A 10,965-nucleotide genomic window follows, 5' to 3' on the forward strand; every position below is an offset into this window, starting at 1 on the left:
AGATTACCAGATGGCGAAAGGTAAACGTAAGAATCTTACTAACAGAAACCAGGACTACTCACCATCATCAGAACCCAGCACTCCCACTTCGCCCAGTCCAGGGCACCCCAACACACCTGAAAAGCTAGACCTGGATTTAAAAGCATATCTCATGATGATGGTAGAGGACATCAAGAAGGACTTAAATAACTCACTTAAAGAAATACAGGAGAACACTGCTAAACAAGTAGAAGACATTAAAGAGGAAACACAAAAATCCCTTAAAGAATTACAGGAAAACATAACCAAACAGGTAGAAGACATTAAAGAGGAAACACAAAAATCCCTTAAAAAATTGCAGGAAAACACAACCAAACAGGTGATGGAATTGAATAAAACCATCCAAGACCTAAAAAGGGAAGTAGACACAATAAAGAAAACCCAAAGTGAGGCAACAGTGGAGATAGAAACACTAGGAAAGAAATCTGGAACCATCAGCAACAGAATACAAGAAATGGAAGAGAGAATCTCAGGTGCAGAAGATTCCATAGAGAACATCGGCACAACAATCAAAGAAAATGGAAAATGCAAAAAGATCCTAACTCAAAACATCCAGGAAATCCAAGACACAATGAGAAGACCGAACCTACAGATAATAGGAGTGGATGAGAATGAAGATTTTCAACTCAAAGGACCAGCAAACATCTTCAACAAGATTATTGAAGAAAACTTCCCAAATCTAAAGAAAGAGATACCCATGAACATACAAGAAGCCTACAGTACTCCAAATAGACTGGAACAGAAAAGAAATTCCTCCCGACACATAATAATCAGAACAACAAATGCACTAAATAAAGATAGAATACTAAAAGCAGTAAGGGAAAAAGGTCAAGTAACATATAAAGGCAAGCCTATCAGAATTACACCAGATTTTTCACCAGAGACTATGAAAGCCAGAAGAGCCTGGACAGATGTTATACAGACACTAAAAGAACACAAATTCGAGCCCAGGCTACTATACCCTGCCAAACTCTCAATTACCATAGATGGAGAAACCAAAGTATTGATGACAAAACTAAATTCACCCATTATCTCTCCACGAATCAAGCCCTTCAGAGGATAATAACAGAAAAAAACCAATACAAGGACGGGAACCACGCCCTAGAAAAAACAAGAAGATAATCCGTCAACAAAACTAAAAGAAGACAGCCACAAGAACAGAATGCCAACTTTAACAACAAAAACAACAGGAAGCAACAATTACTTTTCCTTAATATCTCTTAATATCAATGGTCTCAACTCCCCAATAAAAAGACATAGACTAACAGACTGGCTACACAAACAGGACCCAACATTCTGCTGCTTACAGGAAACCCATCTCAGGGAAAAAGACAGACACTACCTCAGAGTGAAAGGCTGGAAAACAATTTTCCAAGCAAATTGTCTGAAGAAACAAGCTGGAGTAGCCATTTAAATATCGGATAAAATCGACTTCCAACCCAAAGTTATTAAAAAAGACAAGGAGGGACACTTCATACTCATCAAAGGTAAAATCCTCCAAGAGGAACTCTCAATTCTGAATATCTATGCTCCAAATGCAAGGGCAGCCACATTCATTAAAGACATTTTAGTAAAGCTCAAAGTACACATTGCACCTCACACAATAATAGTGGGAGACTTCAACACACCACTTTCATCAATGGACAGATCGTGGAAACAGAAACTAAACAGGGACACAGTGAAACTAACAGAAGTTATGAAACAAATGGACCTGACAGATATCTACAGAACATTTTATCCTAAAACAAAAGGATATACCTTCTTCTCAGCACCTCACAGGACCTTCTCCAAAACTGACCATATAATTGGTCACAAAACAGGCCTCAACAGATACAAAAATATTGAAATTGTCCCATGTATCCTATCAGACCACCATGGCCTAAGACTGATCTTCAATAACAACATAAATAATGGAAAGCCAACATTCACATGGAAACTGAACAACACTCTTCTCAATGATACCTTGGTCAAGGAAGGAATAAAGAAAGAAATTAAAGACTTTTTAGAGTTTAATGAAAATGAAGCCACAAAGTACCCAAACCTATGGGACACAATGAAAGCATTTCTAAGAGGGAAACTCATAGCTCTGAGTGCCTCCAAGAAGAAACGGGAGAGAGCACATACTAGCAGCTTGACAACACATCTAAGAGCTCTAGAAAAAAAGGAAGCAAATTCAGCCAAGAGGAGTAGACGGCAGGAAATAATCAAACTCAGGGGTGAAATCAACCAAGTGGAAACAAGAAGAACTATTCAAAGAAATAACCAAGCGAGGAGTTGGTTCTTTGAAAAAATCAACAAGATAGATAAACCCTTAGCTAGACTCACTAAAGGGCACAGGGACAAAATCCTAATTAACAAAATCAGAAATGAAAAGGGAGACATAACAACAGATCCTGAAGAAATCCAAAACACCATCAGATCCTTCTACAAAAGGCTATACTCAACAAAACTGGAAAACCTGGGAGAAATGGACAAATTTCTGGACAGATACCAGATACCAAAGTTGAATCAGGATCAAGTTGACCATCTAAACAGTCCCATATCACCTAAAGAAATAGAAGCAGTTATCAATAGTCTCCCAGCCAAAAAAAGCCCAGGACCAGACGGGTTTAGTACAGAGTTCTATCAGACCTTCAAAGAAGATCTAATTCCAGTTCTGCACAAACTATTTCACAAAATAGAAGTAGAAGGTACTCTACCTAACTCATTTTATGAAGCCACTATTACTCTGATACCTAAACCACAGAAAGACCCAACAAAGATAGAGAACTTCAGACCAATTTCTCTTATGAATATCGATGCAAAAATCCTCAATAAAATTCTCGCTAACCGAATCCAAGAACACATTAAAGCAATCATCCATCCTGACCAAGTAGGTTTTATTCCAGGGATGCAGGGATGGTTTAATATACGAAAATCCATCAATGTAATCCATTATATAAACAAACTCAAAGACAAAAACCACATGATCATCTCGTTAGATGCAGAAAAAACATTTGACAAGATCCAACACCCATTCATGATAAAAGTGTTGGAAAGATCAGGAATTCAAGGTCCATACCTAAACATGATAAAAGCAATCTACAGCAAACCAGTAGCCAACATCAAAGTAAATGGAGAGAAGCTGGAAGCAATCCCACTAAAATCAGGGACTAGACAAGGCTGCCCACTTTCTTCCTACCTTTTCAACATAGTACTTGAAGTATTAGCCAGAGCAATTCGACAACAAAAGGAGATCAAGGGGATACAAATTGGAAAAGAGGAAGTCAAAATATCACTTTTTGCAGATGGTATGATAGTATATATAAGTGACCCTAAAAATTCTACCAGAGAACTCTTAAACCTGATAAACAGCTTCGGTGAAGTAGCTGGATATAAAATAAACTCAAACAAGTCAATGGCCTTTCTCTATACAAAGAATAAACAGGCTGAGAAAGAAATTAGGGATACAACTCCCTTCTCAATAGTCACAAATAATATAAAATATCTTGGCGTGACTCTAACTAAGGAAGTGAAAGATCTATATGATAAAAACTTCAAATCTCTGAAGAAAGAAATTAAAGAAGATCTCAGAAGATGGAAAGATCTCCCATGCCCATGGATTGGCAGGATCAACATTGTAAAAATGGCTATCTTGCCAAAAGCAATCTACTGATTCAATGCAATCCCCATCAAAATTCCAACTCAATTCTTCAACGAATTAGAAGGAGCAATTTGCAAATTCATCTGGAATAACAAAAAACCTAGGATAACAAAGTCTTCTCAAGGATAAAAGAACCTCTGGTGGAATCACCATGCCTGACCTAAAGCTTTACTACAGAGCAATTGTGATAAAAACTGCATGGTACTGGTATAGAGACAGACCAGTAGACCAATGGAATAGAATTGAAGACCCAGAAATGAACCCACACACCTATGGTCACTTGATCTTCGACAAGGGAGCTAAAACCATCCAGTGGAAGAAAGACAGCATTTTCAACAATTGGTGCTGGCACAACTGGTTGTTATCATGTAGAAGAATGCGAATTGATCCATACTTATCTCCTTGTACTAAGGTCAAATCTAAGTGGATCAAGGAACTTCACATAAAACCAGAGACACTGAAGCTTATAGAGGAGAAAGTGGGGAAAAGCCTTGAAGATATGGGCACAGGGGAAAAATTCCTGAACAGAACAGCAATGGCTTGTGCTGTAAGATCGAGAATTGACAAATGGGACCTAATAAAACTCCAAAGTTTCTGCAAGGCAAAAGACACTGTCAATAAGACAAAAAGACCACCAACAGATTGGGAAAGGATCTTTACCTATCCTAAATCAGATAGGGGACTAATATCCATCATATATAAAGAACTCAAGAAGGTGGACTTCAGAAAATCAAATAACCCCATTAAAAAATGGGGCTCAGAACTGAACAAAGAATTCTCACCTGAGGAATACCGAATGGCAGAGAAGCACCTGAAAAAATGTTCAACATCCTTAATCATCAGGGAAATGCAAATCAAAACAACCCTGACATTCCACCTCACACCAGTCAGAATGGCTAAGATCAAAAATTCAGGTGACAGCAGATGCTGGCATGGATGTGGAGAAAGAGGAACGCTCCTCCATTGTTGGTGGGATTGCAGGCTTGTACAACCACTCTGGAAATCAGTCTGGCGGTTCCTCAGAAAATTGGACATAGTACTACCGGAGGATCCAGAGATACCTCTCCTGGGCATATATCCAGAAGATGCCCCAACTGGTAAGAAGGACACATGCTCCACTATGTTCATAGCAGCCTTATGTATAATAGCCAGAAGCTGGAAAGAACCCAGATGCCCCTCAACAGAGGAATGGATACAGAAAATGTGGTACATCTACACAATGGAGTACTACTCAGCTATTAAAAAGAATGAATTTATGAAATTCCTAGGCAAATGGATGGACCTGGAGGGCATCATCCTGAGTGAGGTAACACATTCACAAAGGAACTCACACAATATGTACTCACTGATAAGTGGATATTAGCCCAAATCCTAGGATACCCAAGATATAAGATACAATTTCCTAAACACATGAAACTCAAGAAAAATGAAGACTAAAGTGTGGACACTATGCCCCTCCTTAGAAGTGGGAACAAAACATCCTTGGAAGGAGTTACAGAGACAAAGTTTGGAGCTGAGATGAAAGGATGGTCCATGTAGAGACTTCCATATCCAGGGATCCACCCCATAATCAGCATCCAAACGCTGACACCATTGCATACACTAGCAAGATTTTATCGAAAGGACCCAGATGTAGCTGTCTCTTGTGAGACTATGCCGTGGCCTAGCAAACACAGAAGTGGATGCTCACAGTCAGCTAATGGATGGATCACAGGGCTCCCAATGGAGGAGCTAGAGAAAGTAGCCAAGGAGCTAAAGGGATCTGCAACCCTATAGGCGGAACAACATTATGAACTAACCAGTACCCCGGAGCTCTTGACTCTAGCTGCATATGTATCAAAAGATGGCCGAGTCGGCCATCACTGGAAAGAGAGGCCCATTGGACACGCAAACTTTATATGCCCCAGTACAGGGGAACGCCAGGGCCAAAAAGGGGGAGTGGGTGGGTAGGGGATTGGGGGTGTGTGGGTATGGGGGACTTTTGGTATAGCATTGGAAATGTAAATGAGCTAAATACCTAATAAAAAATGGAAAAAAAAAGAAACTAAAAATGTATGGTATATGAAAATGATTCACAAATAAAATGATTAATCAACCAAAGGTTAATAACTACAATATATATTATAATATGTAATATATATATATACATATATATATGTGTGTGTATGTGTATACAGATTATATATATATGATATGTGTGTATACGTATATATTATAAATATATAGTAAAAATAAACAGAAAAATTCATATAAGTATCTATCAAGACATATAAATCAACTTAATGATTTAAAAGTAAAGTATTTGAAGAAAATATAATTTAAACTCATTTTATAGGATGGATAGAAAAATGAATAGAAAACTTAGAAGAAACAATTTTTAAAAACATCTTTGTTTATTCTTATTTAAGTACAAGCTTATTAAACTTTTCAAAGTACATATATTCCCTGAGATGGTTAAAAAAGTTATATTCTACACACACTTACTGTGTATAAGTCTCAGAATTTAGATCTGGGGCCAAATATAGGTAAACATGGAAAAAATTTTCTAAAGATATCAAAAAAGAGGAATGAAGAGAGATTGGGATAGCTAATTAATATCATGAAAGAGGTCATTTTAATTAAAATACTTAGAAAACAAGCAAATATAATGTAAGAAAAAATATTAACATGCCAAGAATTTATGCATTTGTACAGTACTCAAACTAATAAATCCAAAGAACATAGATTGAATCACAACATAAAAATAGGAGGGAGATTCAAATACCCTGCCTTCAAAAGTAAATGCAAAAACCATACAGAAAGTCTTGCATTAAAGGGAGTACTAGAGGGATGAAGTGATGGCTCTGAGGTTAAGAACACTGGTTGCTTTCCCAGAGGACCCTGGTTCAATTTTTAGCACTCATGCCATAGCCCACAGCTCTCTCTAACTTCAGAGCATCTGGTGTTATCTTCTGGCCTCTGCCATCACTGCACATGCATGGTGCAGAGACATACATGCAAGAAAATGCCCATACAGAAAGAAATATAAAATTCAAAAATTTTAAGAGAGTATGTGAAGGTTACTTGAAATATATGGCATAAAATCAAAACTAAACATGTTCAGAATATAAGGACATTCAAAACAGTCACCACAGTCACAGAATATGCTCTATTCATGAGCAGATGGAGGATAACTGACATAAGCCCGTTAAATAAACCAACCAACCAATAAACAACAATCCAACATTCCATCATAATGAAGTAAAAATGAGACTAAGAGCCCTCAGAGACCAGTCTGCACAGGTGACCACACGGACTCCAGAAGCAACACAGCTTCTGGGACAGGCCCTTTTTTTGGGCTCCAGACATTAGAATACCTTCCCTGCCAGAGGGGAGATGGCCACTTGGGAGGGCTCTGACTGTCTAAGCAGGTGAGAGAGCCATTTTGAATCCCAGGTCCCTCAGAGACCAGTCTGCACTGGAGAGTCTGCTGACTACTGAAGCAACATATCTTCTGGGACAGGCCCTGTTTTTGGCCTTCATCTTCAGCCAAGAGGCAGATCTGAGCTTCAGACCTCTGTGAACCTTCCCTGCAAGAGGAGAGCTTGACTAAAGAGAGTATTCTGACCACTGAGATTCAGGAGAGAGCTGGACTCCCAGGACTGCTGACAGAAGCTAACAGAAACACAGGAGGAACAATCTCCACCCAGAGACAGCTATAACAACTAAAACCAGAGATTACCAGATGTCAAAAGGCAAACATAAGAATCTAACAGAAAACAAGACTGCTCACCATCATCAGAACCCAGCACTCCCACGTCAGCCAGTCCTGGATACCCCAACACACCTGAAAAGCAAGAAGACAACCATGGAAGAAGCTACAGAGACAAAGTTTGGAGCTGAGATGAAAGGATGGACCATCCAAAGACTGCCCACCCGTGGATCCATCCCATAATCAGCCACCAAATGGAGACACTATTCATATGCCAGCAAGATTTTGCAGGAAGGACCCTGATATAGCTGTCTCTTGTGAGGCTATGCCAGTGCCTGGAAAATACAGAAGTTGATGCTCACAGTCATCTATTGGATGGAACACAAGGCCCCTAATCAAGGAGCTAGAGAAAGTACCCAAGGAGCTGAAGGGGTCTGCAACACTATAGGTGAAACAGCAATATGAACTAACCAGTACCCCAAGAGTTTGTGTCTCAAGCTGCATATGAAACAGAAGATGGCATAGTCGGCCATCATTTTGAAGAGAAGTCCCTTGTTCTTGCAAACTTCATATGCCCCAGTACAGGGAAACGCCAGGGCCAAGAAGTGGGAGTGGGTGGGTAGCAGAGCAGGGCTTGGGGAGGGGGGGCACGATAGGGAACTTTCGGGATAGCATTTGAAATATAAATGAAAAAAAAATCTAATAAAAAAATTGGGGAAAAAAAAAAGAGACCAAGAGAGCATAGATTTAAACAATTTAAATGGAAGGAAGGAAGGAAGGAAGGAAGGAAGGAAGGAAGGAAGGAAGGAAGGAAGGAAGGAAGGAAGGAAAGAAAGAAGGAAAGAAAGAAAGAAAGAAAGAAAGAAAGAAAGAAAGAAAGAAAGAAAGAAAGAAAGAAAGAAAGAAAGAAAGAAAAAGAAAAAAGAAAGAAAAGGATGGGAAATCTAGGCTGTTCTTTAACAGTTGTTACTCTTAATGCTCAGAATACCTTCACCCTGAAATCTACGATCAAGGTCTTTTTGTTGTATCAAAAACTATGGGTCCTGGTAACTATTTCAATTACCACATATGTACATTGAAAAGGGTCTCCATCCTCAAAAAAGCCCACATTTACTATAATATAATTTCCTACCATACCCACTCCAGTAAAAACTGTATGGTGGGCTTAAAAGCTTGGACGCAGTACAGAGGCAAAAAGTTTCACTGAAACTTAGTCTCCTGGAGCCTTGGCATCTCAGAGCACGAATGCTCCAAACTTGTTCTTGAATTAGTCGGTGAATGGATTTGTGTGCTTTCTTTCAGTATTGTTTTATTATAGGTGCCTCCAAGCAATGACTGGCCAAATACGTAAGCAAAATTGAACTTTGCTTCCTGGCCTTCACCAATATCCTAGGCAGTCCTTGAGCTGATCCTGGATTTGGAATTTAGTAAGAATGTTACCTATTCAGTAACATTCAGAATTACTTCTAGCATTGTAAGAGAGATAGTGAAAGAAATTGGGCATTATTGTCTACTACATAGAGTTAGAAATCTCTGGGCAAGCTTAGCAAAGTAAGTCTAGAATTCTTATTATAGTTATGTATGGCAGACTACATTTCTTAATAGAAGAAAGGCTACCATACAATCACTTAGAATAACAGCCAAGTCACTCCCATATACAGGAATTTACAATGATTTAGGAAATAGATCAGACTGTGGTTTATGGAGGAACTAAATATTGCAGTATTCATGAGAAGGTTACCTAGAGCCGAATGCCCTAATTAGAACTATGGCTTTGGGTGTGATAGCTCTTGCCCCGGAATGTAAAAACCTCACATCTGGCTTCTAAGAATATGGCTGACCTTAGATAGAGCTGACTTTGTCTCAGTTGTTTTATTGCCTAGCTCCTGCTAGTCTTTATGTATGCATTGCTCTGTTTAGTGTAAAGAGTCATTAAGCATCCAGTAACCTCAATGTACCTTGGTTGATGTGTCACCTAACTTCCTTATTTTCTTCTGTATTAAAAATCTGATAGTTGCTTTAAGAAATTACATTCAGATACAATCCTCTCTCTGGTGTCCTTATCCGTTTGTCATCCCAGTGATATTTTTGTTCACCTGATTGCCGAAATCCTGGTTCCTTGTGGGTGGAAGGACCGACTGAGTCCAGTCCATGGCAATTTCCATTGTTGTATTGACCACACCTCTCATTGTGGATTTTACTGGAGAATAATGGGAAGAAAAACACAAATGGGAAATGTGATTCATTCTAATTAAAGAGGAGAGAATTGTCACCCTACCCCTGTATACCAACTCTGTAGTAAATATTCAGAAGGTAATTTCAAAACCCAAGGACACAATGCCCAAGGTGTTGCTGTCCACATTGTATCTACATACTTCACTCCCATCCCTTCCAAAACTGAGCTGTTATTTGCTCCCCTAAATTAATCATGCATACATTCTCTGTGTCTTAAGTTTGGTTCTTATAGAGGACAAATGAGGAGAAAAATTTTGCCTACCTATATATTTTTGGAAATGTTATCAAAAGAAAAAGAAAAATGAATAAAAAATAAACATGAAGAAATTAATCAATATGCTAGTTAGTTTGGAACTGAAAAGAAGTTACAAGAGAAATAAAATACAAATTAAAAATACTTTGTAAAAGTTAAAATAAAAATAAAGCATAATGAAATTTATGGAAAACAGTAAAAACCACATAAGAGTGAAATGTGTAAGTTATTTTGGTGCCAATAATATAAACAATCATATAATAAAGAAAAAACCTTAAATCATCAAACAAAATTTAAAAGAATAATCCAGAAAAGGAAGAGTATACTAAGCTTAAAGTTAAGGGAAGATCTTGGGCACTATCTCAGAGGAGGGTCCCAAGGTCCCCAGAGGACTCTCTATGCTTCAGACACCCTAGCACACCGAAGAAATTGAGATAGGTGGTGAGTCGAACACACACAACATCTGTTCCAAAAAACCCAGACGGTCTTGTGCTAGCAGGAAAAGGGACAAAGGACACCTACCCAAACAGAGGTTGGGGTTCATTCCAGTTGGTGCCACCCCCATGGCATCTTGGATGCAATCTTGGCTGAGGGTACAAAGGTTGCCAGAGGACTCTCTCCACTGCAGGCACCCTACCACACCCAGGATTTTGAGATCACTGGCGAGTGGAACTCAACATCTGTTCAAAAAAAAAGGGGGGGATGGGTAGTGTGCTAGCAGAAATAGGGCCAAAGGACAAAGGCAAGCCCTAGCAAACCCAGAATCTTGGAATCACTGAGACCTGTTTATACAGGAAAGCATGTGGGCAACAAAAGCAACAGCGCTTCTTTTTTCCCCCCCCATTTTTATTAGGTTTTTAGCTCATTTACATTTCCAAAGCTATACCAAAAGTCCCCCATACCCACCCACCCCCACTCCCCTACCCACCCACTTCCCCTTTTTGGCCCTGGCGTTACCCTGTACTGGGGCATATAAAGTTTGCAAGTCCAATGGGCCTCTCTTTGTAGTGATGGCCGACTAGGACATCTTTTGATACATATGCAGCTAGAGACAAGAGCTCTGGGGTACTGCTTAGTTCATATTGTTGTTCCACCTATAGGGTT

The 10,965-nt window shown here is 39.1% G+C and overlaps 1 long non-coding RNA gene across 1 annotated transcript in view; it reads right to left on the reverse strand.

The window, feature by feature from the left end:
- Positions 1-10,737, reverse strand: part of Gm41988 — a 49,024-nt gene extending 38,287 nt beyond the window's left edge. The window contains exons 1-2 of the long non-coding RNA XR_878660.1: positions 10,384-10,737; positions 9,470-9,573 (exon numbers count right to left, since the gene is read on the reverse strand). This is a non-coding gene — a long non-coding RNA (predicted gene, 41988). The remainder of the gene's footprint in view (positions 1-9,469; positions 9,574-10,383) is intronic.
- Positions 10,738-10,965: the final 228 nt, after the last annotated feature.

This window comes from Mus musculus, chromosome 3, assembly GCF_000001635.26.
Source record: "Mus musculus strain C57BL/6J chromosome 3, GRCm38.p6 C57BL/6J".
Classification (NCBI taxonomy): domain Eukaryota; kingdom Metazoa; phylum Chordata; class Mammalia; order Rodentia; family Muridae; genus Mus; species Mus musculus.